The 12,332-nt window shown below is 40.3% G+C and overlaps 1 protein-coding gene across 3 annotated transcripts in view; it reads left to right on the plus strand.

Annotated features, from left to right (window-relative positions):
* Positions 1-12,332, plus strand: part of MACROD2 (mono-ADP ribosylhydrolase 2) — an 893,688-nt gene that overhangs the window by 70,563 nt on the left and 810,793 nt on the right. The gene's annotated exons all lie outside the window — the stretch shown is intronic.

A 12,332-nucleotide genomic window follows, 5' to 3' on the forward strand; every position in this document is an offset into this window, starting at 1 on the left:
TGGGTGTTAGCTGGTGATAGGTGACGAGCTCTGGAAGTGCAAGGGGTCCAAACCGCACCTCTGGCTTTTTATTTCCCCCCCACCATCACGGGAAAGTCTTTAACTTGAATTCCTCAGTTGCTCCTTTTTTTGGCAAGTTAAGAGAGAAGATTGCACAAAGGTAGCTGAGACCATCTCTGACCTGATGCTGCAGACTGGCTCTGCCACCCTCGCGGCAGCAAGCTCCAGGGGTTCTCTGCCTGCTGGGTGAAAAATTATTTTACCTGTTTTAAATGGCCTTTTTCCTAGTTTTAAATCCCTTTAGTTTTGTGTTGTGTTTTCAGCCTCTCCGCTCCCTGTGCTGCTTTACAAACCTGGATTGTGTCTCACCTCCACCTTTTCCATTCCAGTCTGGAGAGTCCCAGCCTTCCCAGTCCCAATGAGGTTGCATGAGTGTATGTTTTCAGCCGTATAGTTTTTTAAATTATAGCTTGCTGTGTAATGCACAGGCAGCATTTACAGTCAGTGTTTGCTGGGAGATAAGCAGCAGACTAAACTTTTTCACCTAAGAGAATAAATGTCCTTGTAGAGCTATACTTTAGAGATTTGTAAAGAATTAAAAAATGCTTCTAATGAAAATTCAAGAGATTTCAAATGATGAAAATGTAATGTAAGAGTGAGGCTAAGCCACTGTGGGGGGGTGTGCGCGTGTTTGTTTCTCGAGTTGTTCTCAATCTTCTGTGGCACTTGAGTTCTTAAAACCAAAAACAAACCAAAAAGCCCCCCTCCGATTCATGGAAGTGGTTGGGTTTGACATTAAACCTTCGGGCATCTCTCATTTTCCCCACCCCAACTTTGCCCCACAAGCATGACGTCCCTCAGATATCAGACATTATTACGTGCACAGGACAAGCTGGGAAGCTGTTACGGCTGTTTTCCCTGCAGCGTGCTGAAGGCAGACAACCTGTGCAAGTCTGTGTCTGATTCACAGCAAGTTGCACAGTTGGGGTTTAAATGATGAGTTTTGTTTGAGTCTGAAACGTGCCTTTCTTTTGGACAGTTTTACATCAATTCTTACCTCAGGCTTTTTTTTTTTTTTTGTTTTGACAATTGCATTTTTTTGTCCTCTTGTAAAAACTTCTTATATTTTTAAAAATTTATTATTTTGTTAAACTTTATTACATCCCCGTAACCAGGTGGCCAGTGACTGTAACTGGGTAGGCTGCATGAAGAGAGTTGGCAGGTCACTGGGACCTCAGCTCTTTTGAGTGAAGGTCGCGCGTCATCCAAGTATCTTCTCAACTTCCTAGCAGAGTTCGGGGGCTGTGACTGTGGTCTTAGGAGGTTACCATTTTAGTGCATTAGTTTTTACAATAATGTTGGATCTGAGCAGATTAACAAGCATACTTTTAACTTTTTGTATCCACTCCTTGGGGTTTTTTTGTGCTCTTCTATCTTAAACCATCTTCTATTTGTTTCTCTTTACTTCCACTCTTGCCTTGCTGTGTACTTATTCCCACTTCACGGTCTTTTTCTTTGTCAGTGACTTCTTCCATTTTCCTGCCTGCCAAGTTTATCTTAATCAGACTTTTCATTCTCTGTTTCTTTATAATCTGGCAATTTATACTTAACATTCTAAAACTTCCCCAAAATACATGTTTGCTAAACCTCTTACTGCCTCCTGTGCTCCCTTCACTGTTCCATCAGGCTTGAACACGCTTACATCCCCTCATGCATATCGATAGTGCTTTTGATTTTCTACCTCCAAATGCTCTGTTTCGCTCTGGTTCCCTGCTGCTCCGCTCCACTTCTGTCTAATCTTATGGAGGAGCGATGTTAGAATGGCTTTCCATGCAAGCTCCTTTCTCGGATTTCTTCCCAAGAGAAGTGGGGAAGAGCGGAAACCGAGTCCAGCCTCTCCAGGAACCTCTGCAACTGCAGGAAACCAGCTCAGCTTCATGACTTGTTATGAAGGTGTCGCTGATTCCCCAAATGGAGAACCTTGTCCCGTACCTCACTTGGTCTGTCAGGTGAAGCTTTTTCCAAACATGTTCAACATAGGAAAATGGGATACGCTTTTCCATAAAGATTTATTTTACATAGAAGTAAAACAAAAACTTGAGAAGAAATCTGCTACCTTTTATCATCCCTCCTTTTAGGATAGGATAGAAATTACTCACACAGCTAGATAAATTTTATGTACTCATCACTGAGTAACCAAGTTTTAAAGTTGTTTCTCTCCCTTTTCCTCTCTTATTTTTCTTGCGGTGTTCCATCATAAATTTTCATTCATGAAAATCAACCCTTCAGATTTTTGGAGACAGTAATACAGAGGGACAGGCTAGGTTGCACTCGGCAGGAATTGTATACCTAACATTAGTTTTCTTCTTCTGGAAAACCTATAAAAGGGAAGTTGAGATGCGTTTAAAACTTACCATTAATGTTACATTTTTGATGGTTTTGTTGTTGTTTGTGGTTTTTTTTTTGTTGGGTTGTGTATTTTTTTGTTGTTGTTGTTGGTTTGGGTTTTTGGTTTTTGTTTGGGTGGTGTTTGCTTGTTGGTTTTAGATGTGGGTTTTAGGGTCCTGCTGCTGGGCAGAGCTTTGAGGTGGGTCTACACAGACTCTGAATGTTGGAAGGCTTTGGAACAGGAAAAAAAAAAGTCAGGTTTTATTGTACTATAAACGAGAATAATTGACTGTTCAGACAGAAGTCAAATGATATGGGAAAGTATAAAAGAAATTAAGAGGTTCACATACAAATCCTTCCTTGACCGTTGTGTCCTGGCGAGTGGATTCATTCTCCCAGCCTTGATTGCAATTGCTCGCTGACTTTGTGGTGGCAAGCCCTTACCTCGAGCCATGGTGTTCACTCGTTTTAGTCTTCTAGTTTTTAGTAAGGATGTGAGAAGGGTTATACTGCTCCGTCTATGATTGACTGCCGTGGGATGCTGAGCAAAGTGAGCAGGCAGTAATATATTTTCCTAGAGTACTCTTTCAGCCTCCTCTGACAGGTAGCTCAGAGTACAGGTGGTCTCTCTGGTTTCAGTATTTGTCATTTTTTCTGCTGTGAATTTATCCAGTCACTTTTTGAGCCTGTTCAAACTGTACTGTAGCTTAACTGTATATCCAGGGGTTTCTTTTGAGCTTGCTCCTTGGTGGTTTCATTGAATTTTGCCTAATTGTTGCTTTGGAAAAGATGGGGAAAAGCAGTCCCTAGCAGTCTCCTCTGTGCCAGCCTCACCTATAAGACCTTCACCTCTGCGGGTGGAAGATTGCTCATGCTGTATGCTGAAAACAGTCAGTGAACTTCATCACGTCTCTGTTTTACCTCCTCCCCAGGTCACCTGTGAACGGTGAAGGATACAGGCCCTAGGTCTCATGCCTTTGGGACTGCACTGATGATGCTTCTTTGGCCTTGAGGAATGGCCGCCTGCTCCGTACTGCTGTCTGCGGTCCCTCTTTTTAACTGCTTTGATATACGTGTGAGGACCTTCTATATCCCACGGCCACCTCTTCAAATTCACTTAATAAATGAAGATATTGTAGTATCCAGAAACACAGTTCTTGCTTTATATCAGTTTTTACTGATCAGCTGAGAAAACAGTAAATAGTAATAGACCACTCTAATTGTATTACTCTTGGGGCTTTGGTTTATTTTTCTTCTGATAGATCTTTCTTTGGTCAGCTCTTAAGCTTTTGAAAGGCCGTTTGTTTTCGGTGCGCATTTAACATGAATTGATCGGGAAATGCAGCCATTTTAAAAAGACTGAAAATTGAAAAAACCTAATACATTGAGACAGAAAGGAAAGAGAATTAAATCTATTTCTTTTCCTCCTTGACTCAGTTTTCTACTTCAGTGGTAAATTGCAGTAACAATGTAGAAGTAGGGCAGCAGCACTAGAAAGCAGGAAAACTAGCTGGTGAAAATTATTATTATGGTAAATAACTATGTCAAAGTACAATTCCGAATGGCGAAGGCATCTGGTGTCACAGCAGCGATGCAAATGGCACAAATCTAATAGGAAACTGCAAGACTTCTGAGGGACTGAGGGACCCCTTCTCTCTCAAATGCACGCTGCTGTATATATTTGCGTCGGAGTATTTTATTCTTGTTAAAATAATTGTGTGTTTAGCAAATGTCTCGGTGAAATCGCAGCCTTATAGGCAGCTTTGCAATTATAGATCAACAGTGTCCATATTCAGAAAGAATATGTATTTTGTTGCATTTACTGGAGCGACAATACTGTAATGTGTCTTTTTGTCCAAAGCAGTCTGAGAAGTGCCTAATCATATAATTGGTGTATTCAAAGGATAACTGTAGTGCTGAGTAAAGAATTTATTAAATGAATATAATTTTAAACTCTATCGAAAGGGTTTTAGTGAATATTTGAATCTTAAAATGGTAGGAAAAATAAGTGTCTTTGATTAAATTTCTATTTATTTTTTTGAAATTTTGGAGGGAATAACTCTGTGGTTTTTACATGGCAAATACATTGTGTTCTTTGTAAATATAAATATGGCCTTTCCTATTCTGAAATGGGCTTCCTGACTTTGGCACTTTAAATGCATGTTTTGTATCTTCTGTGCACCTGGAGAGAAATGTTTGTGTTTTCAAGTAAAATGATACATTTTAAAAGGGCAACAGATAACCTCTCATTTTTCCCTTAAAAGAAATAACAACAAAACCCTCAATCTGTAGGCATTTTTTTTTCTTTCTGATTCGTATTTGGGAAAGGAGAGAAAAAGCACACTTATATCTTCAATATATCAGTATATCTGATCACAAAATATCAGATGCATTGAAGCAGAATAAGAGGTCATCTGTGTTTCTAGCCAGTTTCTGCCACTCTTCTCTCAATTAAATATGCTAACATAACAAAAAACTTTGTGTCGCTGACACGCGCTTTAAAAATCTTCATCTGGAGGGCTGTTCTTATTTAATTAATTTTCCCTTAAATAGCAGTGCCTAATTATGAGCTACATTAAAGCTTATATAAAAGGCGAAAAATCTGATGCAGATAAAATCAAATTTTCTTTTCATTTTATAGGCTTTCTGGGGGCTACTTTTGAACTGGAATAACAGCAATGACAATCAAAAAAATTGCTCTGACTTCAGGGGTCTTTTCTAACCACAGGAGCTGGACAAATTGGAGTTGAAAGGACCTCTCCAATTAACATGTCTTCTGCTCCCGTGTCAGACAATACACTGAATGGCCAATTAATTACAGATGTTTCAGCTTGTGTGGTTTCAGGTCAGATCATAGATGTGGCTCATGCCTCTTGATAGTTTTTTTTCTCCTCTAATAGCCTAATGAGAAAATAAGCACTCCAGTGAGAGTGGGGCTAAGTTAGTAAGACGGCCTGGATCTAAATGTCAGGCTTGCAGTATTGGGCTAAACCGGGTCTGTTGTGTATGGGAGGTTTTTTACCGTATGGTGACTTCTTTGCAGTGACCTTGCTTCTCTTCTGGACAAAGGTTTGAAAAGCAAGGGTAGCACTGAGGGAATTAGGATAGGTAAGAATCTGCATATTAAAGTGGTTTTTAGAAAATACTGCAAAGGGTAATTGCTCGTTATTTCTCTTCATTGAAAACTTTACATTTTTGAGCTTTTTTTATTCTAATAACTTAACTTCTGTGTGAAAGAGTTGCCAAACGATGTAGCAGTCGTACTGCCCTGCCTATTTGCAACCTCAAAACTAGCTGAGCTTTCATAATGTTGTCTACAGATTTAGAGAAGAACCCAGATTTCTTTTTGAGGTGTGGGGTTTACTGCCAGCCATTTCAGCCTGGGTTTGTATGTGACATTTAAAATAACATGAATCAAGGTGATAAGAAAGTAGGCTGAGTATTCAAAAACCTTTCTACGTCTTACTGGCATTCTTTCAGAAACTATTGTCCTCCCAGACTGTCTGGGAGCCCAGCATAAAGGCTATGAGTCTTTACGTATTTATTGTAAGCCCTGCCGCACCCAAAGACTCTGTCTCAGGAGACATACTTGACTTTTTTTCTTCCTGCAGTATGGTTGTTTGCAAGGCCAGCAGTTCATTTCACTGGATGCTGACTATAGTTTTCACTTGGCCTATAAACTATATTTTGCACCCGCAGAGCTGAAATCTGTGCACCTTCTGCACCTAGGTACTGTTTCCAACTTTCAGCAGCGAAGATATTGGTTTAAAAAAAATGCAGCCATGAAGTAGGGTTTTTGAAATTTTTTTTTTTTATTTATTTATTTTTTCCTAACTTTAGTGCATAATATTCTCCTCTACCCTTCAAACTTTGAGGAAAGTCTCCAGTCGGTGACAGATGGCTGATTAGGTAGAAAATGTGTGCATGAGCCATATTAATAGAAATGTTTGTGGCTCAGCCGCATTAGTACTAACTTCGCTTGTTGTGATCCTGGGAGATGTTGATAATGCTTGTTATGAAATGTTGAAGTAACAAATTAGCCATTAGGATTTTATATCCGATGTTTTTATTAAATGCTTGTTGCAGGGCGTTTTGGCCTCAGAAGTCAATGTGCTGAGGGTATAATGTTACTGCTGCCTTTGGCCACCTGAGAATGTTTTTCTTACGGCGGGGAGGAAAAAAAAATCAGTGATCATCTAATTAGATGCAACATCTGAAGAATGATGCTCAGGATATCAATGTATACTTCTCATTTTGCTCAATTTGAGGGACAGTTACAGCTTGTCCCCTGAAGAAGTGGCTGGGTTTGTTTAGGAAACAGAGGCGTGGAACTCGCGTCTTTCCCTGCAAGATCAAGCTAAAGAACTGTTAGGGCATGGGATGAGGATGTTGAGCACCGGTTCTGTGGTTGAACCAGAAAAAACAAGTGTCAGAGCTGCCTTTCCCCTCTGTTCCGTCCCGTGGGCTGGGGAAGCTTCGGGGACAGCAGTAGACGGCTATACTATGCTTTGCTGACCACTGAAAGCAAAACTGTGTGGATATTTAAAGCTGCTGTGCTCAACAGCAGTCGCAAACATGTGGTTTCCAAAATGTTGATTACTGTGGTGCTGGTGGAGATCCAGTGGTAATTTGGGGACTTTTTTAGTTCCTTTCTTTCGGTGTGTGAGGAGCTATTAATCTGACGGTTGTGGATACAGGAAAAAGCTTGAAGTTCCCAGGTACTAAATAATGTCTCTTCTTTTCTCCCTGTAATGGAAACGTGGGGTAAAGGGCTCAGGAGTGATTCTGGATCTGTAAAATTGTATTGGAACAAATGAAGTGCCTCTCAAGTGCAAAATAAATAGGTATATATTGATGTCATCTACTGTTAAGCTAATAAAATATGTCCGCTGCTCAAAATCCATTTCATTTTCTTATATCTGCACCTTCTAAATAAGTCTGGCTTCAATTTATTTTGTTGACTTCAAAAAAAATTGGTTATTTGGACATTAAAAATTGAATTGTCAATTCCATTATCCTCCTCGTGCACTTCAATTTCAGGCTTATCTGCATCGATGAAGAAGTGTTCCAGGAGATTCCTTTTTTTTAATTGAAAAAGATCTATTATTACTTGCAAAACCTATGTAGAAAGTTGCACAGTTGCTAATAACCTGGGATTTCCCCGGTGTATATTTTTTGCTTGCTTAGAGTGTTTGCAATTAGAAGTCTCCATCTCGATGGGATAATTAAAAAATAATTTACCACTTGGAAGGAATAGGTCTCTTTGGGCAATCTGCACTGCTATTGGTTAATTATTACTAATTTTTGGTTATCTGATGCAGTTCTTCCTGACCTGACATCTGCATAATGTAGAAGCTAATGAGAACAGAAATTAAGCCTGATAGTTGACATGTCCTCTATTCGATTTGAGAGAGTAAGGTGGAAAGAGATTAAAAATAAAATTGGCAAAGTGGGACTTCAGCATTACTGGAAACTTTATATTATGCACAAAATTTTTATATAGATGGATATATATATATGTAGAGAGAGAAAGACACACGTGATTTAGCAACCCTTCAATTGCTTTTCATCATACTAGCTGAAATACTGACTACAAAATCTCAATATTATGGCATATTCTGCGTAAGCTTAATACCTAGTGGCTACGGGACTTGCTGTAAAATCAAAGTTCTCCTCTTTCTTTGCAATAAATAAAGTTTTTACTTTTATAGTTGCTAAGGAAATATTTCTGCTGCACTTAATATATCTGAGTAGCATCTCAATTTACAAGCTGTGGTAGACCGTCAGACTCTCCTGTTTGCTTCGAGAAGGCTTGTGTGGGTTACTCCTCTTGCACCGGGCTAGTTCTTGCCTGGTGTTACACCTACTGGGTTTTCTACACCTCTCTTGGCCCTGAAATGTTTATCTTTGTCAATACTTATCTTTGTCAAAGTTGAAAGTATTCATAGAGCTTATATTGAGCTGCGATGGGGGTGGAGATTATGGGATCTAACAATATTTCAAAATACTCTGTGTGTTTTAACATCATAAAAACAGGCAGATAAATTTGGGTAAAGGGAGAAGATGGCTTTGCAGTTGCTAATTCAAATTTTTGTTCAAAGCAAATGGGCGTTTCTGTGGAGTGGTAGGTGCGAAACCTTTCCTCCTTGTTGCTGGCAAGAGATTGTGCCCGTCCCTGCGTGCGCAGAATACAAATTTGATATTTGCTCCCGGGAAATCAGAGCCGGTAGCTCCGGGAGGCACTTTGTGCTAATGGTGCTGCGAACCCAGAACATGCTGTTTTTTCTGTGATATGGGGGAAGACGAGGGGAAAGAAGGAGAAATTGTGTAAATGTTTCTATCGTATCCATCCCAGCAAACTCAAAGTGTCTGGGTGCCACGTCAGCGTGAGCTGTTGGGGAGGGAAATCAGTTTTCTGGAGCTGCGTAGGTCAGCGGGAAAAGCAGAATTTGGGCCCCCCAGAAACTGCAGTGAGCTGCAGTTCTGGTAGCAAAAGGGTGCATCTTCCCTGGTACGAAATCTTCCCTGGTACGAAATCGCTTGAGAACGGTGCAGTGGGACTTTGCTGAGGGAGCCTGCAGGATTGCCACGGCTCAACAGGTGGGTGCAAGGGGAGGAAGGAGGTTTGCAGAGATAAAACTGTTATGATTTCTCTAAAAGGAACTCCTCTGCCTTGAAACAGAGAGCAAAACTCTTTCGGGTATTTAATTTCTGTATTTTTACTTAAATTTTTGTATCTAATAAAAGTCTTCAATGGCTCATGGGCACATGGAGACCAATGACATGAATGGACTGCACATGCAAAATGAACTGTATGTGATTATTTTAAAGCACATAAAGGTGAGATACATGACAAGACCATTATGGGAAATACTAATCTGATGTTCAGCTTGGGTCTTGTGGGTCTTACACAGTGGTAAAAGGTGGTTTTATTTGGCTGAGACCAGGTTATTCCAATTAGCTGTGAACATGGACAGGTTTATTCAGAGACAAAAGGCCACCTAGCACATTTCAGAGGTAGTTTACCTGTGTAGCCGTGACCTTTATTGATCCAGAGGCATTATTCTGTTTTTAAAAAATGTTCCATTTTTCTTTTGTTGACTGCAGAGCAATAAAATCATGTTACACTTTGAATTTTTCTTAATGAGAAAATACCCATATCCCAATTGAGAGGATTATGATGATAAATGGGCAAAATCTGCTCCCATCTCAAAAACTGAACATTTTTTTTTTTTTTCTATTCAGCAGCCACACAGCTCACGAAATATGACGACAGATGCAAACAAGCAAGTTAAAAAGCCCATACAATAAGATCACAGCAGAACTTTAAAAAAAGGGGAAGCGCAGCATATGAAACGAAGCCATCTGTCCCTGCGTTGCAAAGCATTCGTTCCCTTGGAGGGTGTAATTACGGGTCTGGCTTTTCTGCTGCTGGATTTTTATACAAAATTGTCCCTAAGAAAAATAGAATAGATTCAGAATAATGTAAAAATAACTTATTTGTGCTACTGTAAATTCTCTGGAGTACGGCCGCAGAGTTAGAACTTCCATTGCTGTCCTCCATCTCTCCAATGGCATTAGGTGAGCACGGTGCTATCTGTATGAGCCGTTTACTGACCTGGTGGCTTCTCAATTAAAAAAAATCTTTCATGCTTTATCGATTGTCCTGGTTTCAGCTGGGATAGAGTTAATTTTCGTCTTGGTAGCCGGTATGGGGCTGTGTTTTGGGTTTAGGATGAGAACGATGTGGATGATACACTCATGCTTTGGTTCTTGCGAAGTAGTGCTAAGCTGTTGCTGAATAGGTGCCAAGTGGCGCTCACACCGGTCAAGGACTTCTCAGCTTCCCCTGCTCTGCCGGGTGCACAAGAAGCTGGGAGGGGGCACAGCCCGGGGGGTGCTGACCCAGACTGGCCCAAGGGCTGTTCCATACCATATGACGTCATGCTCAATATATAAACTGGGGGAAGAAGAAGGAAGGGGGGGACATTGGGTGTGATGGCATTTGTCTTCCCAAGTAACCATTACGCGTGATGGAGCCCGGCTTTCCTGGAGATGGCTGAACACCCGCCTGCCCGTGGGAAGTAGCGAATGAATTCCTTGTTTTGCTTTGTTTGCGTGCACGGTTTTTGCTTTGCCTATTAAACTGTTCTAATTTATTTTACTTCAATTATTAAACTGTTCTTATCTCAACCCACGAGTTTTCTCCCTTTTACCCTTCTGATTCTCTCCCCCATCCCACTGGCGGGGAGTGAGCGAGCGGCTGCGTGGTGCTTAGTTGCTGGCTGGGGTTAAACCACGACATCGATAAAAGAATTTAGTATGTCGGAACAATTCTTTTTGGGATGTCAGGTAAATTCTCAGGCCTGCTGCTTTAAGTGATAAAGTGGTTTTGGGCTTGCTAAATTTTAATTGTTACTATTACATAAAATTGAAAGAGCAACTGAATTGTATTTCTTACAGGGGGAAATTGAGCAAATGTCAGTATTTAGCCTAGAATTCTGGAATATAATTTTTTACCTATTTTTAGATAAAATGTTAGTATTTTGAATACTACACATAAGTATATGTGAATCATTCAAATTAGCCATACTTGGGTCCATTCAGTCTCTTGTTCCACTTAGTCATAAATGACTTATTAAAAAAAAAAAAAAAAGTTTTCAGACTTAGTGTTATAACAGAACTGAATCAGGCCGTTTTTACTTGGACCACGGCTGAATTATAGTGCTGTCCTGAGGACAGGAAAGGTGGTGCTCAGGAATTTCGCACTGCTCAAAATATGTTATCGCTTATGTAACTTCACTTATTTAAAAACGAGGCTTCTAAAAGAAATACAGCGTAGAATAGAATCTTCTCGTGTGGAAATAAGATTGCTTTTACCTCCTTATTTTGGCTCTGAACTTTAAGTTTCTTGATGGAGGTGGTGTCAAGTATGGAAGCGGTACTGGGATGTGTCTTGGCACAAAAACTAATAATGCAGTTAAGGGAAACATTAGGAGGAGTGAAGGACGACGATCATGAAGCGCTTTCTACTCGGAGAACTTGGGAGCATTCAGCATGTTATGAAAAAATAAAGAAGGTGGTTTATATTTTGTATGTACCTATTCCCCCTGAATAATTCTGTCATTGATGTTACAGATGCACATCACTCTCCTGCTCTCCATGTTCAGGCTGCACCATCTCATGGTTTTCTATTCCTAAAGTTTAATGGGGTATCCATGAGAATCCTGCTCCTTGAAGTAATAATATTTACCTCCTTAAATTCCTGCGAAGCTGTTTAGCAAGGTCAGATTTGCCATCAGTTAGCTTAGCAGCTTCTTATCAGCTTAGTCGTGCACCTTCTGTGCACGTGTTTGCTGCTTTCGCCACTGGGCTAGAGGCGCAGTAAGCCCAGGGATGGAGGAGAAAGAATGGGAGACCCTTAAAATATCGGTGAACTGATCCATCTCAGATTCCAGTATCAGCCACTGCCTGATGTGGTGGCCAAACATCTTTTGGTTGACAGCAAGAAGAAAAATCTCTCTTTTTTTTCTCCCGTACACTCAGAATCTGTTGGCTGCTATGAAATCAAGAGTTGGCTTCGATCTGTATTTTAACTAACTTGCCCACAAGTTTGGCTCTGAACCAATTTCCAAGCTTTGTTTCTTTCCAGTCACTTGTGAAAGGTCTTTCCTTTGGTCTTGTCCTAACTAGGTTTGGTTTTAACATCCTTGTTACCTTACGGTGGACGGACAGATGCCGGTGACCTGCAGCCTTCCTTTTCCTGAAGAATTGTGTTGCTTTGGGTAGCATCTGCTTTTATGCTCTCTTCCAGTAGCAGATGCTTATTTTAAAAACAAATATTAATACATTAGTATGCAATGCTCAGAGTGGCAATTTGAGAACACAGTTAATGTAATTTTCCTGTTCTGTAACACTTGTTTTCCTTGTATGCAAACTCTGGT

This window comes from Nipponia nippon, unplaced genomic scaffold (assembly GCF_047370975.1).
Source record: "Nipponia nippon isolate SJK-2023a ecotype South Korea unplaced genomic scaffold, ASM4737097v1 scaffold_4, whole genome shotgun sequence".
NCBI lineage: Eukaryota > Metazoa > Chordata > Aves > Pelecaniformes > Threskiornithidae > Nipponia > Nipponia nippon.